We start from the raw sequence: 17828 nt of genomic DNA on the forward strand, positions 1-17828 counted from the left end.
AGCTAAAGTGTTAGTCAATGAGGTAACTTTTTCACAAATTTCCACATCAATCAGGTGAGTGCCTAGTTACTTTCAAGAGCACAATTTAATATAAATATTGAATATTTAAAAGATTAAATATATGTTGAAAGCTTTTTATTTGTATTCTATGTTGATAGTATACTTATATGTGAATTAAATGCCTATTATCTAGAATTGTTAATACTACATAACATACACTCTGCAAGCAAGATATGATTATATATATGCAAAAAGTATTTTGGCAACACTGCGTAACAATCTTAATACAAGTATTATTACTTAAAAATATTAAAGTTATACCAAATACATATCATTGGAATTTTGTGCTAAAAGTATATCTGTAGTATGTAAGTATTTCATAAACATGAAAATGGTTTTGGAAATTGATTATAGGTATTGTGGTTTCGCCTATTGATACACTAAGTCTTGTGAAGGATACTTACTTCAAAGTTAGTTGAATAAGTTCTTAGTTATACACTATAATGCAATGATATTGCATAAAACATGAAAAAAATGTATTGTTGAATCATTGCACTATAAATATTATCTTCAAATAATATATTTTATATCGCTACTTTGCTCACTCAAAATATTAGATATTACAATCTATCATTATCCTGCCAAAATTTTAGATAAATATTATACACAATAGTTACTCTGCATAGTTTTAACTGTTAAGTAATGATATTATGCGTAGTTGTTATACTGGCCAAGTTCCAAGGATAACCTTACCCCTAGTCGTTATGATGACCCATTTTCTAAGTGATAATTATACGTCATCGTCACTCTGTCCACATAAATAGTGAAATTTAGTATACACCGTTGTCACTCTGCCCATATAAATAGTGATCTTTAGTTTACGTCATCGTCACTCTGCCCTATATAAATAGTGATATTTAGTATATGTCGTTGTCACTCTGTCTGTATAACACTCAATAAATATTATAGACCGTCGTCACTCAGCCCGTATAATTAGTGATATATAGTATACGTCGTCGTTGCTCTGGCCGAACCTCTAGAGCAACATTATACCCAGCCGTAGTACTAGCCAAATTTAGGATAAGACACGATACGTAGTTGTTACTCTGCCATAAGTATCTTGTTTTGCATTACAATAAAATATACAAACACTCTATTAGAAGTATCCAAGGGGCATATTTCTTGAATAAAAGATCTAATCACTTTAATAGAAGTATCCAAGGGGCATACTTCTGGATTAAAAGATATGATCACTCTCAATAGAAGTATTTCTTTATATAAGCATACTTTTGGGATAAAGGATGATAATAGAAGTATCCAAGGGGCAAACTTCTTTGGATACTTCTAAAATATATAGTATAAGTGGTATGTGTCTATAAGATAATAATACTACATATAAGATTATATTATACTCCATTTGATAGGAGAAAGCCTAAAGAGAATGGTAGTATGTGATAAAAAAATAAAGCGTTAAAAGTTTAGTATCTAGAAATTGTAAAATACTATTAAAAGATACCTTAAAAATATAAATCAAAATACTTTTTTTTAACTTAATAAGGTTACACATAAAAAGTATTTTCAAATACATAACAATCAAACTTGTGAGCTCGCCAACATTATGTTAACATTTTCAAAATCTCATATGTTCCTAGGAAATCGTGAGACTGAAGACTGCACTCCCGGAAGCAGCAGTTGATCGAGGAAGCAGCTGGAAGACTTCTATCATTTATCGTCATGCCTACCTGTTAAGGGACCTTTGTATTAAGAATTCTAATAATCCAATGTAATCTTTTATCTATCAATAAAAGTGACATTTATGTTTTATATTGTTTTGTACTGTTCAATGTATGTTCAATGATTGTGATCCAATATCCCTACGTCGCACAGCTCGACGTTCCCACCACCGACTGTGGGTTTGACATATTGATATCTAATTTTTGGCTATAGCGAACTTATACTTCCTTAGGAAATACGACTATAGCCTAGGGGCTTATACTCCGATTAGGCATGTCCTCAAACCTATAAATAAAAAGTATTATTATTAATTACCCTACTGATAGACTACTTATGGGAGAGATGCCTAGGCTGGAAATTATCACTTTGGGTTGCTAGATTTCAAAACGGATATATGCCAAAATGGTCCTTCCCTCCGACTTTTCCTACCTGGTTGGTCCTTACTTTTTACTCTTGAAGTACAAAATAAGAATTAATAAAACACACAAACAAAAATTTAGTTAAAGAGTTTTATAAACTTAGTCCCTCATACAACCAAAATCTATAGGAACCCAATCAAAGAAGAGATCATCACCATTGTTCTTCCTTCTCTTTTCTGTCAAATGAAGCAACCAAAACCTTCCCTGTTCTTCACCTTTGTTTTCTTGCCAAAGAACACCACTAGAGATGGGTAAATTCCCAGTAATCAAGAAAGCAACAACCCTCTCTTGGTCATCCTTGCTCATCACCGATTCCACAAGCAAAAGCCACTGATTTCTTGCTTCCATTACCATTAAAAATTAAACAAAAAAAGATGAAGAATGAAGGGGCTGCAGAAACAGCCCCCTGCTCACCTGTTTCACTGCAACTCCCCCTTCCCCTTTCTATTTCAATGGTCAATAGCCCTATTTTCATGTTCTCTTCCTTGTAAAAACAACAAACCCAAACACCCATTTTTTCCATCTATTGATTTCTGTCTAAAACAAGTAAAAAAACAGAAACAAACCTCAAAAAAGCAGTCGGAAATGCCGACTGCCACCACCCTAGACGACCCACTGCTACCTTACAACTCGCATCTGCACCCACCGAAGGCCACCGCAGCTTCGTTGCTTTTTCCTTCGATCTAGCCAAACCCCAGAGGTCTTCCCTTTTCCCCTCGTTTTCTTCCTTCTTTGCTGTTCCCATCGACCACAAAGCCCGGAGACCACATCGACTTGCGAAGCCAACCAACGAACCTTTGTTGCTCCGGCCATTGATGTTCGCGTCGCTTCTTCAGAGCTTTTTCATCTTCATTCCTTCACACCTAGCAGCCGACCGAGAAGAGCGCATCGTTGCTCACCTTCGAAGGAAACCCACCATTCGTCGATCACCGGCATCCGTTGTCGCTGCTACGGTGCCTCCGTTGCTACTACTGTTGCTATCGACCGGTTACAAATCCAAGCCACCCTTCTTCTTCTATTTCGTTAGGGTTGCGTTATCATGATCAGATGAAGATGAAGAGCATTTACCCCATCATTTATTTTTGGATGATCAGTGAGGGGTTTCCGAACACTGAAAGCGTCGATGTTAGGGCTTTATCGGGTGGGAGATTGAAGACGCGCTTATTTATTTAGGTTATAAGTCAATACCAAGATTATAGGGATTATTTTTGGAACTTACTAAACAAATTACTAAATTACCCTGATTTATTTATTTATTTAATTTTTTATTTAATATTGATTGGCCCATATTTATGGATACAATAACACAATAATTACTTTAAACACCAGAACCTATCTCTCTCTCTCTCTCTCTCTCTCTCTCTATATATATATATATATATATATATATATATATATATATATATATATATCTCAACATATTATAAAAATATAAAGTTTCATATAAACAAAAATAGGAAAAATCAACCAAATTATCCGTAAGTCGTAAAAATTAGTGTGCCGAAGCACATATATTTTTTATACACTTTAAATGTACACGTCTTCATGATCCCAAACATACAAATTTCGTAAAAATCTGAGTTCATACAAAGGATATATGAAATTTATAAGATATAATAATCAGTCGCATAGTTAAAAACTATTAACGTGAAAAGGTTGGAGAGAATGGTTGAATTTTGTGTAAATTCCCTAAAAAATAATCATGGTACTCTTTAAATTATGAATTTTGATAAAAAGAACGCCAAAATCGGAGTCCGTACTAGAGAGTTATGTTTTTTGCAAAATTAATAAATCATATAAAAATAAGGTCTAAAAATAAAAGTCAGAATTAGCCAATACAACCTAAAGGAAAGTTGTAGTACCCGTTGAGAGCTATGCATGGAAATAATAAATGTAAAAAACGGAGCTCGTATGAAGAAGTTATGGATTTTTGAAAATTTCCGAAATGTGTTAGGGGTAAGAGACATGCCTGTCGCGCACATGCTTGCACCAGTAGAAAATAGACACGTGTCAAACAAGCACTGGAGCTATTTCGCAAGGGCGCGACATACACTCCTAGTATAAATAGAGCGTCGTTGCTGACTTTATTCCTCACAATCCACCTCTATTTCTTCATTCTCTCTCGATTGCTTCTGTTCTTCCTTGAAATTCCTTATAAAATTCTTATAAAATCCCTTGGAAATATTTAGTCATTGTTGTTATTATTATACTCTCAATTCCGGTCGATCCTGAGGCGATCTTCAAGTCCCGAATCCTGATTATACCCTACATCAGCGGTATCAAGCTTCAAGGGTGAGTTTCACGCCCCCATATTACTATTTTAAAGGTTTTCAGGATGGGGGATACATGTTATTTTATTACAAATTGTTATACCGTTGCGCTATAAATATTATTTTCAAATAATATATTTTATATCGCTACTTCGCTCACTCAAAATATTAGATATTACACTCTATCATTATCCTGCCAAAATATTAGATAAATATCATGCCTGGTAGTTACTATGCCTATTTTTAAGTAATGATATTATGCCTAGTTGTTATACTGGAAAAGTTCCTAGGATAACCTTACCGCTAGTCGTTATGATGGCCCATTTTCTAAGTGATAATTATACACCATCGTCACTCCGCCCATATAAGTAGCAATATTTTGTATACGCTATTGTTACTATGCCCATATCTATAGTGATATTTAGTATATGGTATCGTCACTTTGCCGATATAAATAATGATATTTAGTATATGCCATTGTTACTCTGTCCGTATAACCCTCAATAAATATTATACATCGTCGTCACTCTGTCCGTATAAATAGTGACATATAGTATATGTCACAATTACTTTGGCCGAACCTCTAGAGCAACATTATACCCAGTCGTAGCACTAGCCAAATTTAGGATAAGGCACCGTACCTAGTTGTTACCCTGCCATAAGTATCCCGTTTAACTTTAAAATAAAATATATAATCACTCTAATAGAAGTATCCAAGGGGCATACTTCTGGAATAGAAGATATAATCACTCTAATAGAAGTATCCATGGGACATACTTCTAGAATAAAAGATATAATCACTCTTAATAGAAGTATTGCTTTATACAAGCATACTTTTGGGATAACGGATGATAATAGATGTATCCAAGAGGCATACTTCTGAATTATAAAGTATAAGCAATATGTGTCCATATGATAATAATACTACATATAATATTATATTATACTCAATTTGTTAGGAGAAAACCTAAAGAGAATGGTAGTATGTGATAAAAAGTAAAGCGTTAAAGTTTAGTATCTAAAAATAGTATAATACTATTAGAAGATACCTTAACAATATAAATCAAAATACCTTTATAACTTAATAAAGTTACGCATAAAAAGTATTTTCAAAGACATAACACTCAAACCTGTGAGCTCTCCAATATTATGTTGACATTTTCAAAACCTCATATATTCCTAGGAAATCATGAGACTGAAGCCTGCACTCCCAGAAGTAGCAGTTGATCGAGGAAGCAACTAGAAGACTTCTATCATTTATCGTTATGTCTACCTGTTAAGGTACCTTTGTATTAGGGATTCTAATAATCCAGTGTAATCTTTTATCTATCAATAAAAGTGACATTTATGTTTTATATTGTTTTGTAATGCTCAATGTATATTCAATGATTGTGATCCAATATCCCTACGTCGCACAGCTCGGTGTTTCTTCCGCATGCCGAGTGTGTGACATTATGGGATAAGATATGAGATTAAAAACGGAGTGTAGTAGTCCTCATCTTTCTAGACAACTAGAAATGGTGAGTTGGTATCAGACAACAGGAGGGTATGTCTGGTCATCTATCAGAGGAAGATGACAACACTTGAGCATTCTAGACACTCTTGTGAATTACATTTCTAGTATTGACATATACCCTACATGCGTAGATGAAATCATATACCATATTTATCAAATTCTCTGTGGCTTGGGTTTGCTATATGAATTACACTAGCCAAGGAATCCCCTAGTTGTGTAGTCATACCAATTTCTAAACGATTCATCATGTAAAATGATTCTTTCAAGATGATCATGTATTAGCATTTGTGAGAATCGATTGGGCTAGATTTGTATGTGTGTAGTGTTTTATAGATATCTTCATTGGATTATATATCTATATTGTTTGGTAACAGTTTGTTTTGCAGGATTATTATTTATCGATTTTTATCATAATAATATCATGGAATTGAAAACCCTATGTGTCTCACGAGGTTTTCCCAAACCTGAACCACTCAAACTATATGCATCACATGTAGTAGGGTTAAAGCTGATGGAACTTCGTAAGGGTGCCAAGTGATTAAGAGACACCATGTAATTGTTGGATTAGATGTCTAAGCCCATAACTATTATTGGTATGTACTCGACCCGAGTGTAGCATGGTCCATTTGGGTTGCATATCATCAGGGCAAGTTGTTAGGATGGACTTTTGAGAGAAGGTAATTTATGGTTTATTAATTTATTATAAGTTATAATAAATTAACATGAAATCATATGTTTGAATTAGTATTGATCAAGAATTAATTTGGAATTAATTTAGTGATCAAAAGAGACTAATTAAATATATGGGGACTTATTATGATAATTAGTTATATTTATATGTGTTGGGCTTATGATCCATGTTGGACCAAGTTTATGTATGGATACATAAATAGTTGGGCCATATGAACCATGGATCATAAAACCCATGGGTATGAGATTCCAACTAAAAGCCAAATAGTGAAATTTAGTGAAAATATAAAATTTGAAATAAGTAAAATTTTATTATTGAAAGTTGTAGATAATCTTGTTAGAAATATGTAGGCGAAAACCTCGTCGAAATCCGAGTTATAACGAAGAAGTTATGACTGATCGAGGATCCACAACAAAACCGGCACGACGCTGAATGACGTAAAAAGTGAGTTTTTGATAAACTACTTTTTAGCCTTGGTGATCTAAATGGAAATCGTATTATTCGTTAAACCGAGAATTTTCATAAAAAGAACGCCAAAATCTGACTTCGTATGAAGAAGTTATGATTTTTCTAAGTTTCAGCTTAGTAGTAAACAACTAAAAACTCGAATTTTAGATCGACTAATTTTTAGCTAAAACAACCTAAACAAGAATTGAATATCTCATCAATAGTAGTACAACGGTAAAAAGTCTGACGAAAACGGACTTTGGATGAAGAAGTTATGAATTTTTAATGGATTTTCCGGTCCAGGTCTGTTAAAAATAATAATATTAAAATTAATGTCAAAATTAGCTGACAAAGTCTAAACGAAAGTTGTAGAACATAATTTTACCTACGCGTGCATATAAAGAACATAAAAAACGGAGTCCGTATGCGAAAGTTATGGATTTTAGAAGATTTGGGCACAAAATCCGAGGAATTTCGCATGCATGGCTCGGAATCAGCCACGTCACCTCGCCCAAGAACCCGCCTCGTGTCCGGCACGCGTCGCTGTCTGATTGGACCGAATCCGAGGCCTATCCCCATCCGACGCACAACTGCTTCCGACGTCGCGTTGTAGGCTCTGAACTCGGACGCGTGGCCTCGCATGCGAGATGTGTCTGACGCGTGCCTTCCTTCGGATCCGACCACCTGGCCTTCGCTGCTGCTGACGCGTGGCTCCCTTCTCGGTCGAACCTTCGCACCCTCACCCTATAAATACAATGCTTGCGAGCCTTCTCAGGTAATTTGGAGAAATTGCCATTTTCACCCCTTTTTCAATATTTTCACTATTTTGACATCCCCCGAAGCCCCGGTATCAATTTTAGCACCCGAAACACGTCCCGAATTGCCCGGAGACCCCGAGAAATTTATCTTTTCAGTTTGAAGCTCAACCTTCGCAAAGTCCGGTTTTCAATATTTCTCCCAGTTTTTATAGAAGAAAGCTATTTATAGTAACGAAGTGCTGCACAAATTACTATTTTAACCCCCAGTTATTTCAAGGTGAGTTTAATATATAGGAACAATTGTATGTTATGTGTTATATGTGCTATGTGCTTTTCAGTGTTATTATTCCGGGTTATTTTCCTGTGTTATTTTTATTCGCTATTTTTAATAGCAAAGAAATACCTTTGACCATGTGATTAGTGAAAGCACTTAGATTCACATTGGTACTGGTATGTAGCCTCTGGCCATGTAGAACATGTCTCCGTAAGAGAATGATTTCTACTCTATGGTACTGGCAGAAGGTTAGACAGGGCTATAAGCCTGAAATCTACCAAAATGTTAATCTAAAGTTGTATGTCTTCTGTGCCATTTGGGCCAAAGCTTTATTGATGTATATCAAGTATGGAAATTGTTATGTCGCATTGATTGTATATCTTTGAATCAAATCAATGATTGATATGGAAAGTTTGTCACATGATTCACATATGCCCTTGTTGTTCCTTGTTCCTCTTTGCTTCTGCCATATTGAAGTATATATATGGCATAACATTATATAGTATCTATTATTGAACTCACTAAGCGTCACTGCTTACCCTCTGAATGTTAAAAAAATTTGCAGGAGATAAGTAACCAGTATGGTTATATACTATCGGAAGATGTAGAATTGTTTTTACTATTACTTTTGTACTTCAGTTTATGTATGTATAAAATTACAATATCCTGGGTAGTTATGTAAAATATTAAAACATAGTCGGTTTGTATCCACTCTTTTGTAATCACTTTATCAATGTAAATATTATTTTATAAATATGCATGTAGCATGTTTTGGAGTAACTATATTGTCAAGTATGAAAGTTTGGGTCTTTTAGAAATATGAAAGTGAGGGTCTTTTAATCATGGTATCAGAGCAATAGTTTAAGTGAACTAAATACCACATATTGGTATTTAGACTTAAAATGTTGGAAGTTCAATATATGAACTGGATTCATAATAATTATATGGATACAAACCATAGGAAATGCTTAAGTGGGGTATTGGGTAATGATAAACCCTAGTATTCTAAGATATTAAGTTACTTCAAAATTTTCAGAGAATTAGTTTAAGTGAACTAGGAATTTTGAGAATTTCTAGACTTAAACATGAATTGTTAAGTGAAGATGATACGATTTGTATCTGGTATATTTTAGGTTGAATACCTAAATAGAGACAAGCACTAGAATATTAAGAGGAGATATGCCTTGTATTCTAATATGTGCTAAATGATAAATGAATATAGCATGCCTTAGAATGCTTATCTATAATTGCTATTATTTGAGAAAGTTTAAGGTCGGTTGCCGACCTTGGTTTAGAAGAGAAGATTTTTATGTTTAGAATTCCAAGAATTTCCGTATTAGAATTTACATGAAACTTTTCGAAGTGATAAAGAGACTTATGATAGTCGACATCGATAAGTTTGTAGATAAACGATCGAGGGATATCGTAAAATAATATTTACCAAGTGAAATCGTAAATAGTGTATTAATACCAATAGAGTGGTGTTGTACATTCAAAGTATAAATTTGATGAAATAATAACATCTTTAGAAGAATGATGTACGTTTGCAACACATTTGGGCGAGATAAATGTGTTGGTACAAATCCATGAAGTTGTTCTACCACTGTCCAGATTGAAGTAGTGATTGTTTATAGAGTCGAAAGAACCGAAGATGGTGATAAATACTTCGACAATATCGAAATTAATGTGGTACAAGATTTAGAAGAATTAAATGAAGATCAAAGGAATGGCTAATGAATTTTTTAGACTCAATAGGCCAAGAATTTGTGATGTAGTATGTAGTTCAAGTAGTAACATTATACATGATGCTCAGACTTAGTATTTAATAATACTGAGTGATGATTGACTTCTATCACATCCTTATGGAAGTTCCATTGTGTGTTAAGCCGACTTTAACATACATGATTATGATGGTGAATTAAGTCATTTAGTAGTAAAAGGTTAAGCAACTTACTTGTTTATGTAAGGTAGAATACTTAGTTGAAGAAGCAATACACCCATAGTATTGTATGAGAAGAAATGTTGTAGTTAGGAATGAGAGAGAACCAAGTTGAAGCTAGTAGATCTTGCTGAGATGCAGTTATAATGCAGACTTCTTAGGATAGACTCCTATGAAGTAGACTTAAAAGATACAACCATGAGAAGAAAACTTACTCAGATATAGGAATGACGATGTCATGGAAGGATAATGAAATGAAAAAATGTGAATGGTGAATTACATGAGTTAGAAGATGATGCAAGTATTTGAAAACCGTTTGTCTCTACACTGCTAGAGTAAATTTTAGGTGTAGTATGTCTTGCAGAGTAGACACTACCCGAGAAAGAATTTATATGAAGAATATGAAGTAAAATTCTATCGATCTATGAAAAAGTATTAGAATATGCTAGATCGAGCATATGCGTGAGAAGAGTCTTAGAAGGCGAGTATAAGTAATCCAAGATATGTTTGATAGAAACGTGAAAACCCTAGTTGAGTCTAGGAGAAATTTTTGTATGTATTTGTTTGAATGCATTCATGTGTGATAAGTTGTTTTGTGATTTTGAATGGTGACTTGGAAAATTGCAAGAAAATTCTTGGGACGAGTATGAGTAGGTGTGAATGGTAGTAGAGGCCTATACTATCGGAAGCACATGACTCACGCTTGGATCAGGGAAAGTCATAAGGTTACCAAGAAGCTAGTAAATGATTCGGTTTTATTCATGTGTGTCGTTACCTTCGTTTCGGTAATGACTAAGAAGATAATTATCGTTCAAATATTAATGTCATAAAGAGTGGAGTCTGATTAATATAAATCTACAAAGATAAAGTTGATTGGTTTAGAAAGCCATGTATTGAGTAATGAAGAAACTTCTGTCAAGAAGGAGATGGTCGAGATGGTCGATAGAAATATAACGATCTTCATTAAAGAATTGAGCAACCATTAACTAGAGATGTTACCTATTATGAAGGCGATGAAGAATTTAGTTATTCATGGAAGGATTACAGTATGAAATCCGTGATTTCGTAATCAATCGAAATATTCTTTCATTTGACAAAATTGATGTGTATGTATGAAAGCACGAATTGTAGATACGTGGTGCTACTCTTTCTGTTCCGAAGCATCCACATGTTGATCAAACTCTTTTTGTTTTCTCTATTCCATCAGGTCGATTTATTCGATCTGATTCTAATACAAGAGTTAGGTTCGTTATGTGTCTTGTGCATTATAAAATCTAATGTCATTAGAATATGACCATTCGAGTTGTTGTTATAACAAAAGTAAAGACCTTATCTTGGGTTTAGTCTATAAACCAAGAAGGAGCAGGAGTCTGCAATGAGAATTCAGTTTTAACTCAAAGATTAGGATCGAAGCCCCAATAGAGAATGAAGAGTGAGTGCGGGTTTGAGCACCGCTCTTAACTAAGAAGTTTGAAGAGTTTGACAATAGTTTGGCAAATCAAAAGTTAAAGATCTTATATTTTAGATTACCACAGAGGAGGTAAGTTAGGACTCGAATGTTGTGACTAGTACTTTTCTCGTAAACTCTAGATCTGCTTACATCTTATTTGATTTCGATGCCTCAGATTCTTTCGTGCCTTATAACTTCGCACATTCGTTTCAAATTGCTTGTTACGCATTTGTCAAATCATTTCATATACATACCATAGGAAGTATACATTACTTGCTAATAAAGTTTATAGAGATTATGTCATAAGAATTGAAAGTTATAATCTTCTTGCTAATATCTCCTTGTTCAACTTTGATATTATCCTCGGCATGGATTAGTTGTCTAAGAGCCATGCAGAACTCTTGTGCTATGAAGAGATAGTATGCATCCCTATCGAAGAAGAGGAGTCTATTTATGTCTACGTTGAAAATAATAACTTCTTTCTTAAAAACTCGTAAATTTATATCGAAGGGATATTTTACTTATCCGGCTAATGCAGTTGATATCTCAAGAGAGGGGAAGAAAATTGTAAATGATGTTTCCATTATTAATGAAAATCTTGATGATCTTCCCGATGAATTGCATGGACTACCCCAAATAGGCAAGTAGAATTCCAAATTGACCTTATGCCTGGTGCTACTCTAATTGCGAAAGACTGCTATATAGAATAATAGCATTTGGGTAATTTTCGACCAGCTAACTAAGAGTGCATATTTTCTCGCCATACGTACAACGGTTCTAATGGAGAAATACGCACAAGTCTACTTAGACGAAATCATTGCAAGACATGGTGTGCCATTAAAGATTATTTCCGATCGTGATACTCGCTTCACCTCTCACTTTTGGGCTAGTATGAAACGTGAATTGGGATCTCGGGTAGCTCTCAACACAGCTTATCCTCCCCAGACAAATGGACAGACAGAGAGAACAATCCAAACTGTAGAAGATATGCTTCGTACACGTGTTTTGGAGTGCGGTGGTAACTGGGACAAGTAGTTGTTCTTGTAGAATTTTCATATAATAATAGTTACTACACTTCAATCAAAATGACACGTCCCGAAGTGCCCGAAGACTCCAAGAAATTTATCTTTTCGGTTTGAAGCTCAACCTTCTCAAAGCCCGGTTTTCAATATATCTCTCGGTTTTTATAGAAGAAAGCTATTTATAGTAACGAAGTGCTGCACAAATTACTATTTTAACCCCCGGTTATTTCAAGGCGAGTTTAATATATAGGAACAATTGTATGTTATGTGTTATATGTGCTATGTGCTTTTCAGCGTTATTATTCCGAGTTATTTTCCCGTGTTATTTTTATTCGCTATTTTTAATAGCAAAGAAATACCTTTGACCATGTGATCAGTAAAAGGACTTAGATTCACATTGGTACTGCTTTGTAGCCTCTGGCCATGTAGAACATGTCTCCGTAAGAGAATGATTTCTATTCTATGGTATTGGCAGAAGGTTAGACAGGGCTATAAGCCTGAAATCTACCAAAATGTTAATATACAGTTGTATGTCTTCTTTGCCATTTGGGCCAAAGCTTTATTGGTGTATATCAAGTATGGAAATTGTTATGTCTCATTGATTGTATATCTTTGAATCAAACCAATGATTGATATGGAAAGTTTGTCACATGATTCACATATGCCCTTGTTGTTCCTTGTTCCTCTTTGCTTCTGCCATGTTGAAGTATATATATGGCATAACGTTATATTGTATCTATTATTGAACTCACTAAGTGTCACTGCTTACCTTCTTAATGTTTAACAAATTTGCAGGAGATAAGTAACCAGTATGGTTATATACTGTCGGGAGATATAGAATAGTTTTTACTATTACTTTTGTACTTCGGTTTATGTATGTATAAAATTACAATATCCTGGGTAGTTATGTAAAATATTAAAACATAGTTGGTTTGTATCCACTCTTTTGTAATCACTTTATCAATGTAAAATATTATTTTATAAGTATGCATGTAGCATGTTTTGGAGTAACTATATTGTCAAGTATGATAGTTTGGGTCTTTCAGAAATACGAAAGTGAGGGTCTTTCAATTTCCCGCAAACATAGCTAATATGGTTTGAAAGCTTAAAGAAAAGCTTTTTTTTAAAAAAAAATAGGGTATGTTACACCTCCTTTTGACCAAACTCACAAAAGATTCCTCAAACATTTTGATATTTTTTTTAAAACCAAACATTTATACCAACTCCTCAAGAGCTACATAACCTCTATTTTCGATAGTGAAAAGATGATTGATCCCGATGTACAACTACTGAAACAGGTGACATCCCTAATTTTTCGGTCCAAAAAGACTATTTCTTTATGCTTATTTTAAAGCAAAGTAATACTAACAAACGCAGAGTTTGTCCTATAGAAACTATTTCCGAACAATTTGTTTTTGTTAATCATTAAAAACATGAGATGTCATAACTGATACAGAAACATAACCATAAACTAGCCTTAACAGACCCTATAACATCTTAGACTAATGGCATACCTATCCTTGAATCCCTCAGCAAATATGTATGCAATTATCCAAGTACCTTCGTACCGCTACTTCTGATACAAAGAAACTGAGTGGCTTGGGTTGGAAAACCTACTAAGTACATAGGCTTTTCAACCCACAATAATTAAGTTCTTTAATTATAATATTCATATCGACAGTTAACCCAATTACCCATTCATGTTTTCTTATATATTCATCACTATTAACCTATCCTAAGAATCATAGCCAACATCACATTTTCTTACATTGCTGAGGACCTCTTCTAAGGATCATCGCTAACATCGCATAGAAAGTACTGCTTCTGGGATTGCTCTGCAATACATATCAGTATGGGTAGAGTACATCGCATGAATAAGTAGTTATTTACCTACAGGTTGTGAACATGTCAATGTTCCATTGGACCATCTAGAATAGTCTATGGTCGTCATCTATACTCTTGTTAGATGACTACATCACAATCATCCCAAGTAAAACTCATGGCATCTCGTAATCATCTCTCATCGCTCATCACTACCTGATATATATATATATATATATATATATATATATATATATATATATATATATATATATATAAGTACAAAAATACTTATATAATTAAATCAAATAAAATCATGTCATATAGGTTCATGTAACACATAATGCAGATAATAGGCAAATATAACATTTAATCATATAAATACTTCATATCTTTGTGTAAGATGAAAGTAACTAGGCACTTACTTAATAAAAGTGGATGACTCGAAATTAGGGCGGCGCTTCGACTTAGCAGTTATTTTTCCTTTGATGTGACCTAGGTACATATCACTAAGTCTTTGTCTCATATTCTTCGTGACTAATGATAGCCTAAAATTTCTCAATAATCTCAATGTGTACATCAAGATTTGTCAAGTAGGAGCAACCAGGTAAGATCATATTGGAGGCAGAGTCCGTTTAGCATACAAAGTATATTGTTTTGAAATGTCACTTTAAACACCTCACTAAATCTAGCCTAGACATCATCCCCCCCCCCCCCCCCCGGTAAGTAGATCAGTCATTATAACGACATGGAATTATTGATAAATCTTATTTATAAACTCATAACAACGACTATTAATATAAATATAAATTACACTGAATGCGATATAAGTGTAGCTTAACTTACAAATATTTTCCTGAAAAAAGTCTGGAAATTGTACTGGCAGAACTCCGACTCGAGAGCTTCTAATTTCCAGCCTCACCGACACCTCCAGGCTTCGCTAAGACTTCTAAAATATAGACAAATGTTGGATTTAAGAGTGGAAATGAGAGAGAGAGAGAGAGAGAGAGTGTGTGTGTGTGTGTGTGTGTGTGTGTTTGGAAGGTATATAGACGTGAAAGGAGCTGTTGTAGTATTTATATGGCAAAATTTGAGGAGGTGCGTTATGCCCTAGCTCTGATTGGCTACTCTCCTCGCAACATGTGGCATGTATCTGCTAGTTCGACGTGGACCCCTTCTAGATGCACGCGTCATGCCTCCTGCGTGTGGCACTTTTCACAAAATATCAAAAAATTGTATCTTTCTCATACGAGCTCCATTTTCAATGTTCTTTATATCCGCATGTAGCTAGAGAGAAGTACTACAACTTTCATTTAGACTTTGTTGGCTAATTCTCACTCTATTTTTAAAGTTATATTTTTAACAGACATAGACTGTTAAAGTACATTGATACGTGGAATATATACTAGTTTTAATCCTAACTAATTTAGACAAAACATACACACGATAGGTAGTGTACCCAATCGAATAGTAGCTTAGTACAGGTAAGTAGGGTATTGAACACAAGGAACAGTAATGATAATTAAAATTACTACTAATGTTGAGTAATTTAAACAATAATTAAAAAGTGGTTTTTTCTTTAGTTTTACAAGACTAGAAACTTAGATAATCACTTAAACACTTAGCAAGGAATCAATTAACAACTAATTAAGGAAAAAAAGACGATTAGAATCAAAATATTAAAGAGACTTCCATTTAGATACAATTCACTTACTCCTATGGTTGATTTCGTGGAAAGTGCAATGGATTCATGGGTCATCAATTACCGATTTCTAATGTGATTAGGTTAATGTTCACTAGACTAATCCTTTAGCAAAAAAATCAATCCAAACAGTGATCAATTGATTAAACTAATAAGTTTACTTGTATTAAATTCGAATCATGCAAGACTTGTAATGGTGGTTAATTCAATTGGTTGATTAAATTAACTCATATGTGGCCGGTCATCATATATAGCTTACACATCAGTTTACTTATTTTCTTATTAATCCTATGTTTTGTTCAAAACACTAGTCTTACAATCTTGATGGTCACAAAACTATAAGATTTAAGCAATCAAGAAAGATTGTCATACAATCTCAGTTAACATAGTAATTAACAGAAAAATAATTCCCATTAACATATAAGGTTCTTTTAACAAGCTAGCATGATAAATAATCAATTCAACATAATCCAAAACCACAAAATCAACACATAGTTGTAAGATCCTCTACTCTAAACGAAAGTAGGGTTTTTAGCCCTTGACTTTAGCAAATACAAGCATAAAAACGAAATTCGCTATTGCAAACATGGTGTAAACAAAGGAATTAGGTAAAGTAAAGATGATTTGCTTTAGATCTCAATCGAATCTGCAATCCACAGCTCCTAAGGGATGTCTTTGGCCTCCAAAAGTCGATAAAAACTTCTAACATACGTTAGGGTTATGAAGTGAAACGATCCATAAATAGATTTTGAAAAATGGTGAAACACGACATGGCTAAGGACCAACACGTCGTGTTCTTCATTAAAAACACGTATCCGACAATGCAAATTCCATTGCGATTCTTCAATACTTCACGCCGTGTTCGATGTAAACACGTCGTGGTCTTGCTAAATTTATTCTTCTTCTTGAAATTCCAAGATCCTAGCTTCCATTCACCAATTCCACTTCATTTTCCTTCCGAGCATGTCTTGGCCGCTGCAAATAAATTTTCAACCAATTAAGTAGCTTTTGTTCAATAACTGACATAAATGCAACATAAAATATTAAGATAATGCATGAAATATATGAGTAAATATGCACATATCATACATATAAAAATTATAACTCTCTCATATGACCTCCTTTCTTGACTGTCTTTATATCTACGAATAGGTATTGTCGAGATCTTCAACTCTCATTTAGATTGTATTTCATAACAATCAAGCGATCTTAATTTTGATTGTTGTGTTGCACACTGCTTCACTGAAACTTCTAAAAATCATAACTTCCTCATATGAAGTCAGATTTGGACGTTCTCTATAGGCACTAGTTCGCTTTTACGATTACTATGACTTTTGTTTAGATTACTTAGGCTAGTAAGAAACCTATCTCTGATTCACTTTTTATGACACGCATAACCGTGCCGGGTAATCACCAAACTTTGAAGAAGCATAACTTCTTCATACGAAGTCGGATTTCAGAGTTCTTTATATGTATGAAATCCATGTCACATCAACTATAACTTTGGTTAAGCTTATTTATTCGAAATAATCATCTATCAAAGTCATCTATATATCCCTCGCATGGCAAATAAGTATTACTTATTATATCTTAACTGTCTAGCCCAAATATGTGGACGTTACAACTATCTCCCCCTTAGGATGATCACATACCAGAATCATCAGCAAAACAGGGTTGCATAACGATCCCACGAGTGACTTTTCCATCCTAAGCAATAACAGTAATTCCTATGTCTTTCCCAATGGGTACCAAACCCTTGGGCTTCTTAACTGCTAGCGGTACTCA

This window comes from Lactuca serriola, chromosome 2 (assembly GCF_051521515.1).
Source record: "Lactuca serriola cultivar US96UC23 chromosome 2, Lser_US96UC23_V15, whole genome shotgun sequence".
In the NCBI taxonomy this organism is placed as follows: Eukaryota; Viridiplantae; Streptophyta; class Magnoliopsida; order Asterales; family Asteraceae; genus Lactuca; species Lactuca serriola.